The following is a 13,116-nucleotide window of genomic DNA, read 5'->3' on the forward strand; positions in this document are numbered from 1 at the left end:
AACACTAAACAATAAACGAGCAAACAAGGCGGCTTATGGAAATCTCTCGGCACTCTGACCCACAGCGAGTGCCCAGCCTCTGGGCTGCATAGGTCTGAGTGTGGATGGGTATGTATGATTTCTCAGGCTAAGTATTCCCCGGCCCCTTACCCTTCACGGGAGGAAATTTCCAGCCCCAGCTCTACCGCGGCTGCCCCTTCAGAGCTCGTGCCGTGGTTGTGCTGTGCAGAGTGGCACGAGCCCATCCCCCTCCCCTCCAGACACCATACCTCTGTGCGTCCAGCCGAAGCACTCACTAGCCTTTCCTGGCACCACGTCACGTTCTCAGTCAACTCTGCGTTTTCAGTCCGCAAAAATCTCTCCATCTCCCCAGTCTCTACTGGTGCAGTTGTTCTTGGTTTCTCCTGATCTGTGGTTTTCAGCTATTTGGTTCCTTAAAGTCTAGGTGCAGTATATTTGTTTCTATTAAATTTTGTTTGTTAGTTTTTACTAACCTCTTTGGTGAGCCTGTCAGGTGTTTCAGAAGCTTAATCCTATCATACAGTGTATTAGCTCTGTCCTCACCTTGAGCTGGTGGAAAAGCGGTGACTCAGCACTCTCCAAAGAGGAGGACGTCCAGGGGCCGGGGCCTCCACTGAGCTGTGCCTCTGTTTGGTGCCGACGACAATCACCTTGCCTTATCGTGGTGCCAGGGACACTCTACCCCCATCTAGACTGTTCTAGCAACGCACATTTTCTGTTTTCTTTGGGAAACTTAATTGAATACCTTTCTGAGATAGAAACAAAACTCATTAGGCATCTGAACTGGTAAGTCTACCAATTTTACAAAAATGAAAAAGAAAGGATAACACGCGTGGTCTGTTTAATTTTGACTTTGTCGTGATGGACTAACCGTCAGCACTTTGTTTTAGGAACAGTGCAGTGTGAACTGACTGGCAGAGGGTGCAAATCTTGGTCCATCACTTAGTAGCCTCAGTGCATCTTTGGCCAAATCACTTACCTCTCTGTGCGTCACTTTCCTTGTCTATAAAATGGAAATAACAGTAGAACCTCCTTGACTGTTTTGATAATTAAATGAGTTAATGCTAGGACACACCTGGGCCACAGCAAACAAAACCAATTATCATCATTATTTTAGGCGCTTACAGAGCAGTAACAATCTAGAATGTGGTAGGAATGCTGAAACGAGAGACTGAGCACGTCTGCAAACCGAGGAGCTTTGAACTCCGGGCCCAGGGGCCCTTGGGGGGGACACGCAGTCCAGCCTCCGCCCGAGGGCTGCCTGGCACCCGCAGATGCGATGGGCACCGTGGGCATCCTTCCACGTGGGCCAACTCCTCTCCCTAAAACCAAGCAAATAGTTCAGCGTGTCGGAGAGGGACAGACCATTCTCAAACTTCCTTTTTAAGTACTCTTCTCGTCTCTCTAAGCCCCTTAACTTCCTTCATTATGTGTGTCTCATTCCCTTTTTATTATTTTTATTGCTTTGTTTCTGGACTTCTGAATGTTTTGCTCTGTATTTCTGATAGTTTTGAAACCACGGTTAGGCAGCGTCAGTAAGGAGCTAACGCTGCGGGTGTTAGACCCTCTGGCAGCCACGTGTCTGGGGATCCAGCACTGCTGGTATTTTATAAATTCGCTGCTGGTCCACAGGACGGGAACCAGGGACAGGGTTGCAAAAGACGGTACCATCAGCCCCAGTAGACTCACCGTTGCTTTTTCTGAATAATATTAAATTCATTGCTGTTTGATGCATTTGCATTTTTCGTGTAGCTTCTGTTTTAGGAAAGGAGCAAACATTTACAAAATGTTTTTTTGAACATAATACATGCTTATTGTTGAAAATTAGTAAACCTTCTGTGAAAAATACAAAGGAGAAAATAAGAAATCCCCGTACTTCCCATCTCCACCATTCAAACTTTACCACTGTTACTATTTGGGACCTATTTTGGTACCAAAACATTTTGGACTTTTTTAATGTAAGAATATATTTTTGTTTGTTTCTATACAAAAATAGCATCATAATAGCTCCTGGATTTTCACTGGATTTAACAGGAAATGAACATCTTCAGTGTTTTCCAGGCTCCAACATCATTTTAAATGATTGCACAGGATTCCTTCTTGTGGCTGGTACCATACTGTAACTGAAACTCTATTGTTTGACATCTATGTTTTCTCCAGTTTTCCACTATTAAGAAATACTTCTGCCAAAACAGCTTTCTAGATATATCTTAACCCACTTTCTTGACTATAGTAGCATATTAGTAAATACTGACTGGTATGTTATTAGTGGAAAATCCTTGCTGTGAATGAAATCCTTTTCTTGAAGAAATAGAAAGTTTGCATATGCATTTATTTCTCTCTCTATCTTAGCAGATAGTAATCCCCTTATGCAGGGACATTTTTATTTTTGCTTCCTTGTCCTTAGCATAGATGGGACCTGGCACCCATGTACGTGTTTGGAAGGTGTTTACTGTGAGTGTATAAGTGAGGAAGGGAATGAATAGTGTTATGAACGTACATGTCTAATTACATTCTTTACCAATGTTTTCCAAGTTAGTACTTTTCTTCTGGGTATTTAACTATAATTTTCATGAATTGGCTCCTTTTTGAAACAAGATGATACATTCCCTCCTCTTTTTTTGGTAACAGCTTTATTGAGAAAGAATTCAGGTACCACACGATTCGTGCCCTTCAGGTGTGCGATTCAGTGGATTTTAGGATGCCCACAGAGCTGTACAACCGTCACAGTCAGCGATAGAGCACTTCCACCTCCGCGTAAAGAACCCCGGACCCTGGTGACATGAACCCACTTTCTGTCCATCTGTCTGTCTGTCCACCTGTCCCTTTTGCATGCAAGGTGCTCAGAGCTCCGTTCAAGAGTCTGTCGGCCTTTCAGACACTTGCATTCTTTTGTTTGTTTATCTGCCTGTTCTTGGCTTTCTTTTTTGCTGTCTCTTCTTGTTCATGTCCGTTTCTGACGTTTGTCACCCTTCATCTCTGAGTGCTGAGGGGAACCAGCCCTCTCCCTGTCAGTGGTTCTCCCCACCTGAATCACCTTTCCTCGTTCACTCAGCTGCTACTTGAAAACATTTCTCTTTCTGTTCTCTGATTTTTCTTTCTCCGGAGCGTTTGCAGCATTTCACGTGTTCTGGTCACTTTGTAGTTCCCGCAGATGCCCATGATCTGTGCTCCCCCCACCCCCAGGCCACTGGCGGCTGTCCCACCCCTGTGTCCACCCCGTCCTCCTGCTTTGATGGATCACACGCCCCCCATCACGGGAGGCTGGGCCTTTGAGCTTCCCCAGAATTGCCCCTTTGTTCATCCCTTTCATCCTCCACCCCCACTCCCCTGCTCTGCATTTCTCTTCTTCCATTTCCTCATCTTACTTTGAGCTCCATACAGGGACACCACCTACTAAAAGGTAGATCGTTTGCTTCAGCGCGTCGTCCAGGAGGCCCTGGGCCTTCTCCTCATGCCTGTGGTTCAAGAACAGGAGACAGATGTCCTTCTGAAACGTGTGCATCGCTTTAGGGCAGACTCTGAGGACAGGGGCCTGTGGTAGATTCCTGTCAAGTGTAAGCAACCAGCTTGTCTCCGCGGTTGGGGGGTGGGCGGCTCACACGTTCGAATTCTCTTAACTCCACGCATCTGAGGAGCGAGGCTCTTCCCGGGACTGGGTCTTCCTCTCGTCCTAACGAGCAGACACACTTGTGGTCCAGGCCCGTGGGCCCGGCTCTGCTGCTTTTTATCTGTGAACTTCAGAATCTGTGCCTCAGTGGGCGATTCGTGCAACACTTCTCAACATGGCTTTTGTTATTATGAGATGCTCGTGATCCCAGAAGCGCAGCAGGGTTTCTTCAGGAGTCGCTCATCATTTAATTTAAACCTACAGTGGGATGCAAGGGTCTTGCTGCCTCTCTGTTTTGTGCTTATGAATTTAACATGCAGTTTCACTTGTGTCATGCTTCTCGAAAGCGGCCTCAAATTTGATGCAATAACATCTTAAATTGTTTGAATTGCTTAATGCTGTACAGAATACTGAGTAAGGGTCTGGCTGATTGGGACTTGCTTTCTCCCGAGTTACTTGGCATCAGTGACACTCTGAAGAGAAATACTTCCCTCGCCTTTGCGAATAGGGCAGAGCCCTCGGCGGCTCAAGCGTCACGGGACAGGCCAGCCGCCCCCATCCAGCTCAGTAAATCCTCGTTCACACCCGCTCGGTGCCGGACGTACTGGGCACCGCAGCCTGAAAGATGCACTGGACCCAGCTGGAGAAACCTTGCTCTGCGGTAGCCGTGCGGTGGGCGGATGGGAAGAGCCGGAACGTTGACACGCAGGGCTTTTCCGTCCTGGCTCAGCCTTTAAACGCGCTTTAAATTTCTCCTCCGCAAACAGGAACCCACTGCGCCCCACCGGCAAGCTCTGCAGAACAGTGGTGAGAAAGGGACAGAGAGACACAGGGAGAAGCTACGGCCCACCCCGCGTCCCCGGCACTCACGCACGAACCCGGACAGAGCGAAGAGCCTTTCTGGACGAAGCGGTAGCAGGCAGCAGGCCCCTGAGGGCCTGTACCGGAGGTAGGCTCCTTCCTCAGATGATGATGAGTGAATCAGAGGAGCTGCGCGGGAGGATTTCCTGCGAGTAATGATAAAAGCGGTGCAGGAGACGCTCGGAAAAGGCTTAGCAGAATGGGTGCGACAAAAATGAACCCAGACGCCGAGCAGTGACATCCCAGCTGCCCGTGACCGCACTTTCCTCCGTCCCTCAGAAGGAGGGTGGCCGTCCCCGTCCGGCCCAAGCGCGGAGCAGGCCTGCCTCCCCGCCCCCCATGCTGCCCTGGCCCGTCAGCCGCCTCTTCTCGCTGGGGTGGTGGTTAGAGCTTCCTAACTAAAAAGCAGGCAAGCAAATACCTAAAATCCAGCCTCCTTCAGCGCCGTGACCCTTGCCTGCCCGTACATGCTGCTATCAGGGCCTAAGCTGGTCTCCCCGCGTCCACCCAGGTGGCCGGCTGTCAGGCGCCAAGGTCAGACCTGCCGGTGGCCTCGCCGCAGACCCCGTCCGTCCGTGGTCCTCGCTCACGACGCTCCCTCCCTCCTTCGGACGGCGGACTGCCATTCATCATGCACGTTCTTCCCGCACTTGCCTTTTAAAAACTCTGCTCCATCTCCCCCCAACACACAGCAAGACCATTGCTTATAAGCGCGTGCTGTGTTTCAGGCAGAAATGCCTGCTTGTTGGCCTTTTTCCTGGGCAAATTTTCAGCCTCGCGCCCTTGCTAACAGTTCCCTCGTACACATTCATCCTCACGACATCTAGGGTGGGTGCCTCAGCCTGCCTGGTCTTTAATTACCGTTCGAGCGCCGTGGCTCTGGGGCGTCTGAAGGCCTTGGCAGGGAGGCAAGCTTCGTGCTCCCATGCTGGCTTCGGGGCTTTTCTTTGCTGAGGAATAACAAGGCCCGGCCCTAATTACAAGGAGTCCCCACTGTTCTCACAACACTTCCATCTGTGGCTGGCCTGCTCGCATCTGCCACCAGAGAACAGAACGCCCACGGCGGTTACACGCGCGGGGCGGAGCTCCTGCCCTGGTTACGAAACAGCCAAGTCATCTAGGATTTTCGTGCTTCCGAGGGGGGCTGGGAGGCTGGTCACGCCCCTCGGACAAGGTGAGGGCCCGGGGCAGCCAGCCCGTGCGTGTGCGTGTGTGCGTGCACGCGTGTGTGCGTGTGCGCCGTGCCACGGCAGGCGCTAGGTGCACGCGCTCAGGGAAGAGCACGGCGCTTTGCGTGGGAAATGCTGGGCTTCCTTCTGTCCTGATGTCAGCCGCTCCCCTCCGTCCCCCGCCCCTCCACGCCCCTTCCCCGTCCTGGGGGAGGAAGCCTCCGGGATTCAGAGATGCTGGGCCCGGTGTGGGGTGCAGGGCGGGCCCCTGGGCGTGAGCACCCTGGGGACCTCCTGTCCGGGAGCGGCTGAGATGGGACGAACCCTCCGGAAGGACGGCCCCAGGTGGACCCTGTAAGGAGCAGGGCCAGGCGGGCGGGCGGTGGAGTCCCCCTGCTTCTGGGGAGGGTCTGCATCTGCCCCTCCGGCTCAGGGGCCCCCCGGGGCCTCGTGGCGGAGGAGCGGGGACATGGGTGGGGGCTACCAGGGCTGTGGCTCTAGGGCGGCGAGGGTGGGGTCAGCCTCTGGGCAGAGTTCGGTCTGTCCTCCCCCCGTGGAGCGTGGATGCCGCCAGGCGCGGAGGAGGGCCCACGTGGTGGCCCGAGGAACAGCCCCAGCCGTCTGGAGAGGTTTCCCTGCACTGGCTAATGGGCTGGCCGGCCGCTCGCGCCCTCGGACTGGACCGGGCTCCCGGCCGTGGCCCCTGCTCCCAGCTTCTCTGAGAGTAGGGGTGGCGGCTCTTCACCCCCAGTTTCCCGCTGAAAAGTAGTAAACCAGCTCTCTGTTCATCAGAAGGGCTGCATGACTTACCTCTCAAGGCAGACAGAGCTTTAGTGTGAATTTCTAGAAGTAGCAGGTCCCGACCCTCTGTCCCGTGACCGGCTTGATGGCGACCTCGGGTGGCGTTTGGTTTCGGGGATGAGAGAGAGCCCTTCCAGCAGGAGGCTCTTCTCTGTGCCGGGTCCTCTGTGCAGGTGGGGGAGGGACGCGGGGGCGGGGGACGGCTCAGCCCCATCCCGTGGAGACTGTGACCAAGGCCCCTGCGACCTCATCGCGCCTCACGGTGCTGCTTCCCCTGCAGGGGCAGCCGTCCGCTCAGGGTCCAGGGGATGTTTTAATTCTGCTTGTTTGCTTTCTGGGAATAGTGGCTCCTTCCCAAGGGACTAAAATGAAAGTGACAAAAAATAAAAATGTCAACAAACATTTGGAAAAACTGTTTAAGCTCACTTATAAGCAAAAACTGCAAGTTGAAAAGATGCCGCTTTTCCTTACGAAGAGAAATATCTTCCAACGGCCCCAGTCATCCTCTGGGTGAAAACCCCTCTGAAGGAAACGGGCTGGAGATGGAAATGTTGGGGTCTAAGAGTGTTTACAGGAGACACATTCATCATATTGGGAAACGGGGATTTACTCAGCGTCAAGCTCAGCTTGTCCCGAGGATCCCGGCTCGTGGAACGCGCTTCGGTGTTTGGAAGCACCTGCTTTCGGGGCAGGATGTGAAACCGTGAGGCGTCGACGGCGAGGCAGGGAGTCTGCTCCAGAGAACAGAGGACGGGAGCCTTGGCGCCCGGTGCTGTGTCCTGCGTTCGTGGGTTGCAGTGACTTTTGCTTTTATGCATTTTCCTTATTTCCTGCAAAGAATCCGGGTAACTTTTATAACCGTAAACGGTGGGAAATGAACAGCACGTAGGGGTCCTCCCAGCCTTGGGTCCTCCCTCAGTGTGAAAAGCCTGTGCTTTAACCTGGAAAACCTGAGGATTCCCCAAGGTTTACTCCGGGAAGTCCTAGCCCTGCTCTGAGAACAGGTTCTTTTTACAATCTGGTAAAAACTGAGGATCGAAAGTGCTTTTTCTAACCATAGACCAGCCGAGCGAAGAAAAAAAGTTCAACAGAGAAAAACCAAATGTGTTGACTGCCTCCCATTAAAAAGGGAAGAAGGAAAGAAAACTAATTCTGGTGGAGAATCACATTTCCAGCCTCAGATCAGATAAGGGAATTATGATCGCATTTCCAACTTCAGATCAGAGAATTGTGGGCTTGGCCAAAACACTCCCTGTTCCCCTAGAGCGCTATTAAATGGTGAGTGATTTTATATTTTATTTACACAGATTGCCTCCTTACTGGAAACAGTTGTTACATAGGTAAGTGGGCTGGCACGAGCTCCGCACCTCACTTCCTCTCAGCGAAGGACGTGAGCTGAGGCTTCAGATGGCGTCTCGGGGCCCACGTGTCTCTCTGGTCTGTGCCCTCGGTCTGCTCTTGGCAGGACTGCACCTGAGCCAAGGCCCTGACGGCTCCAAGGGGAGGGAAGGTTCTGGCAGCACTTCCAGGAGGGATCTGGGTGGTTAACCTCGGGTCACTGTGTCCAGAGGCATGGACTCCGGCACATCAGGCTGGGACCACGGGGAGGTGGAGGCCGGGGCCTCGCTCCCTCAGCTTCTGGGGCGGGTCATCCCCGGGGTCCTGGGGCTGAGGTTCAGCACATCCCTGCCCCCGGCCCGAGATGCAGTGCCCCCCACCCCATCGTGTCACCAAGGCTCTCCAGCAGCTGCCGAGTCTCCCCGCGGAGGGGCGGCAGAGTCGCCCCCGGTGAGAGCCATCGCGAATTCTCTGTTAGAATGAAGCAAGGAAATCGCTGTTTCGCAGCTGCAATCGGTTATGAGTTGGCTTGGACTTAATCTCAGAGGTCGTTTGGGCCTGCTCTCATTTACAGGTGAGGAAAGGTTACTAATGTCTCAAATACAACTTAGAGGAATAGAAAAGGCAAACCCTGGTTTATTTTCATTGCGTCAGGGCTGACTATTCACTGCAACAAATGAACGTGAGCACAGGAGAAAATAGGGGCAGAATGTGTGGCCACATTAGGAGCTGCCCTGTGTGCCCCTCCTGGTTACCCACGGCCCCCCATAGTTTTCTGAAGCCCCAAACCTCAAAAATGGGAGTTGCAGAAGCTAAAAATAGACATGTTCCGGTGACAAATGCAGCCTGTCTCCTCCCTTCTTCCAGCTAAATATCCCAACTCTGTTACAATGTTTCATAAGCCCTCTCCGCTGCCCTGTACCTGCCGTGTGTGGCTCTGGATGAAATGGCCCCAAGTCCTCCCTCTCGCTCTCAAGCTGTGGGAGTCCAGGGCTGAGCCAGCGCGCGAAGTGGGTCCAGTCGGCTCGAGGCCCGGGGGGGGGCAGAGAGCGTGTAGCATCAGGAGCTGTAGCTGAGCGTCTGAGGGGAACTCGCCCTGCGCGGTGTGGCAGGGGGCGCGGTGCCAGTCCTGCGAGCGCAGGCCACACGCCCTTTACCAGCAGCGACGCCCTTACCTGGGAGGCTCCCATTTCCTAAGCAATTGACCGTTGGATCCACAGTGGAAGCACCTGTTGGTGTGAGTGGACGCTGTCCTTAGTTTCATTTTCCATTCTTGTAGTTTTTTCTCTGTCATTTATGAACTTTCCTTACTTACCCTCTCGGCGCTGGGTCCGTGCCAGACGCTTGTCATGCGAAGGGTTCCTGTGACCAATGAGCTTCTGCTCTTGTCGGGGAGACAGACCTGTAGACAGGTGTCAGGTGTTATGGTGCAGGTAGATGGGTGTGACATTGCAGGTAGACGACACGTGTGACATTGCAGGTGGCCAGGTGTGACCGTGCAGGCATCCGGACCACCGGCATGCCCTTGCCTTTGTCACACGCAGGCCTTGGTTCAGTGTCCCTCCTCCAGGGCCGGGAAAGACATCTGTTAGCTGAGACCCCTGGGAGAGCTGGCACCTGGCCAGGCAGGAAGTTCTTTAAGGAATGTCCGGAGAGCCTTTGAGTTTACAAGCAGTGAGGCAGTGCGGCTTCCCTTTCATCTGGGCGGAGCCATGGGGGGGAGGGGAGGTGAAGTGGCCAGAGACACCCCTGGGGCACCCTCCCACTCCCGCCCTCACTCCCGCCTTGCTGACTCTGCTCTGGCCTATTTTCCGAGTGCACCTCTCTCTGCACGTCCACATCCTTCCGAGGCTGCCTCATGATTTCTGACGGTCCTGTGCCCCTTGCTTCACGCTCTCAGAAGTTCCTGGGCGGCGCTGAGTACAGCGGTCCGTCTCCCAGCCTCTGCCCCGGTTACGAAGCTACAGCTTGCTGCAAACGAGGCTCCTCCTGCGTCCTCACCCTCCTGCTGTCCAAGGACACAGGCTACCCGGGGTCAGATGCGTCACTGTCGTTAAATGCTCCTTGAACGCTGTTTGGACCCGGGCGGGACTGGGTGCTCCTCGGCACCAGGCATTTTCAGGGCCTTTGCGAAGGTGTGAATGGGCTCGAGGCCTCTGAGTTCCGGCCGCCGCACCAAGTCATCACGCCAAGTCCCCATGGCCACCTGACGGGGGTCGCCGGGTCCCGAAGATCCCAGGACCGAGGTGCCCTTTCCCCTCAAGGGTTCGGGGAGAAGCCCTGGTGAACCGTGACCCAGCTCTGCAGCGTTAAGCACAGTGAGGACGGCGAAGATGGTGAAAAGGTTGCATTCTGATGCCCTCCCGGGCGGGCGAGTCCCTCCCCTGCTCAGCACCCCAGGTCTCACAGAAACTCGGGTGCCTGCAGGGCCCGGGGCCCCTCCCGGCTTCCACTCTCAGAGGAGCATGTGTGGTCTGAAAAAGCAGGGTCCACAGAAAACAAAACGAAACAAACAAGAGCTATCGTTTTCTTTACAGACGGCCCCAGGAAGCAGAGATGCTAGAACGTTCTCAGCTGGCAGCAGACACAGACTCACCCCAGGCCCACTGGTGCTGGGCTGCAGGCGGGGACATCACGGGGTGTGAAGCTCCTGGTCACGGTGCTGGGGTGCAGAGCGCAAGGCCCAGACCCTCTCTGGGCTGGGCTTCCTCGGTGGAGAGCAGTTCGTGCATCCACAGGGAAGAACTCAGCCCGGGGGGGACGCCCCCAGCCGAGCCACGTGTAAGAGTGGGCGCCGGGCTCGGCTTGCCTCCCGGGGGACACGCCCTGGGCGGCGGCCGCGCACAGATTCAGGACGGTGACACTGCCCACCTCCGAGGGCCGGGACCATGGAGGCCCCGAGGTTGGTGCCCCCCCGGGCTCTGCCACGGGCTCCCCCGCTGCCTGCCGTGTCTGTGTCCTTTCTCCGGGACGAAGCACAACCCCGAGCGTGACAGCCTTCTGTGGGCTCGAGTCCAGCCTGAGGGTGGTCTTCTGCGGATGCATCCCCCCTCCCCCGAGCTCCCAGCTGGGACGCCGTCGGACGCTGGGAAGCCCTCTGGCCCTGGCACCTCCCCTCCCCCCGATCCCCTCCCGTGAGGACACATGGAGGGCACACCCAGCGGTGGTGGGCTGTGTATTTGGATGAAGGGTCAGAAGCGCCATTTCACGACACGACAGGACGGAGCCCGATGGGCCCCGGGTGTCTGGGGGGCGGTGTCCTTGGGGGAGGCCGAGTCTGCGGGACAGAGCGGTGGAGGTGGCTCTGGGACCCTCATGGAAAGGAGGGACCTGGTGACTCAGACGCTGAGTCGCATCTCCCCCTGCGGCTCTCTGCAGAGTGCTGGACTGGCGGTCTAAGGGACAGGCGATGGGCCTGTCACTGTGGGACGTCAAGTGTGACATCATCACCCACGTGATGTCACAAGCGGAACAGGCACGCCGTGAACGGGCGATGCTGCTGGGGGCGGGGGCAGGGGGCTAATTAGCCTTAGGCTGGTTGCAGGCTGTTTCTACTGCCCTTCGATTCGCTCTCTGCCCACGCGCACCCTCCCTCCCCCAGTGGGGTGGATTTTCCTACTTATTATCGGAAGTGGGAAAGATAATTACCAGGTGAGGAATCATAGGTAACAGACAAGGGTGCTGGTTACAAGTTTGCTTTGGGTAGAAAGTTTTACTTGTTTGACAGCAAGATAACAAGCGTTGACAGGACATCACTTTTTGGAAAGACCTATTTGAAGAACATTGGAAAGGCTGTCTAGACGTTTCCACCGGCTCTCAGCTGGCCCCCGAGTCCCTGTCCAGCTCCGGGCGGAATGGACGGGCTCTAACAGTCAGGCGAGTGATGCCCTGGGCACGCCTCACTTCCTGCAAGGTGTGTCGCTGCACATGACCTGGGGGGTCTGCTGAGGGCGGGGGAGCAGGTGTGGCATCGGGGCCCAGCTCTGGGCTCAGCCTGCAGCTCCCGGGTGCCTGAGATGGAGCCCCGGGCGCCCCCAACCCCCGCCAGCCCGAGCACAGAGCAGTGAGGCTCCCACAGCGACCTCGGGGTCAGGAATCGGGGTCAGCGTCACAGGAGGGGTGACCAGGGCTGGAAGAGACGAGGGACCAAGAGGAGAGAGAGGCCAGCCCCTCCCGCCTGCAGCCACGCGGCCCGGGTGTCTCTAAACCCAGCCGTGCAGCGCGTGAAGGCGTTCTGAAAGGGGCGCTTCTAGGAGAGCGTCGCTTTGCTCAGGTTGACCGTGGGCACTCAGCTGTTCCCTTGTTTATTCTCGCAAAGGTAGTTTCCAGGGACCCATCCAGGGCCGGGTGCTGGGCCGCTCGCTGGGCCTGGTTCAGCAGCTGAAAGACAGACCCCCGCCTTCAGGGGTCTGCGGCGCTGGGGCGTCCGTGGTTGACCCCTCCCTTGGTTGGTACGCGGCTCTGGTAACACAATTCGGGAACAATCACGGCCCTGCAGAGGCTCGAAAGGCAGAGGCCCGGTACTTGAATGGTTACCCTGCTCGCTTATTTTCCTGTATTTGCTGTGAGTGACTGGAAAATTCCCCATCCCTCAACGCCTACGAGCCAGAGATTACCAGAACCAAAAATAAAAAGATACCCGCAGCTTTTCAAAGAGGAGCAGCGAGGTGATTGAAGGCTCCCCCAGCCCTCCTCCACCGGCCCCATCAGGGCCTCCAAGACAGCCAAGCAATTAGAGAGACAGTTGCTATTGGGGGAAAAAGTACCAAATGCTGCTAGCTTTAAATCCTTCTTTTTTATCAGATTGGACTCTGGCCACTTTATAAAGCTGAACATTTAGATTTTAGAAGGAAACGCAACAGCCCACGGGTTCAAGAGTGATACCGGGTCTTGCAGAAGACAAATGTTATGAAACACATACAGAGAGAAAGATCCCTCATTATGAACCGTACCCTGCACTGTTTCCAATTATAACCAGCGCATAATTTAAAAACTTCCCAGCGTTATTACCTTCATCACAACAGCAGACGTGCCCCGGAGTCCACGCCCCTACGAGGCAAGAGCTCGGTGGGGAGTCCTCACGCCCAGAGGCCTACACAGGCTTCCCTGGAGGACGACCCATCCACTCACCCGCAGCTGAGGCTCTGAGACGGAGATCGTACCTGGCTGGTCCTGCCCTCATGCCCCACGGAGACGGAGGGGAGGGTGTGGGTCTCGGCTTCCCCAGCGGACGGAGCCTGCTCTGCCCTGGACGGCGTGCAGCCAGAGGGCAGTGTCAGGAGTGGACGCAGAGCCTGGGAGGGGCAGCTCAGCCAA

At 55.4% G+C, this 13,116-nt stretch overlaps 1 long non-coding RNA gene across 3 annotated transcripts; it reads right to left on the bottom strand.

Annotated features, from left to right (window-relative positions):
• Positions 1-479: 479 nt before the first annotated feature.
• On the bottom strand, positions 480-9,439 carry LOC309611340. Of its 3 annotated transcripts, none has more exons than XR_014234461.1 (4): positions 9,116-9,439; positions 6,934-9,029; positions 6,472-6,824; positions 480-5,442 (listed from the first exon to the last, which is right to left on the bottom strand). It is a non-coding gene; the product is annotated as an uncharacterized lncRNA (long non-coding RNA). The 3 variants fall into 3 exon arrangements; XR_014234462.1 differs by having other exon boundaries at positions 480-4,425; positions 4,510-5,442; positions 6,472-9,029; XR_014234463.1 differs by having other exon boundaries at positions 6,472-9,029.
• Between the last annotated feature and the right edge of the window lie 3,677 nt (positions 9,440-13,116).

The sequence above is a fragment of the Balaenoptera borealis genome (assembly GCF_965194805.1).
Source record: "Balaenoptera borealis genome assembly, chromosome: 14".
NCBI classification, from domain to species: Eukaryota; Metazoa; Chordata; class Mammalia; order Artiodactyla; family Balaenopteridae; genus Balaenoptera; species Balaenoptera borealis.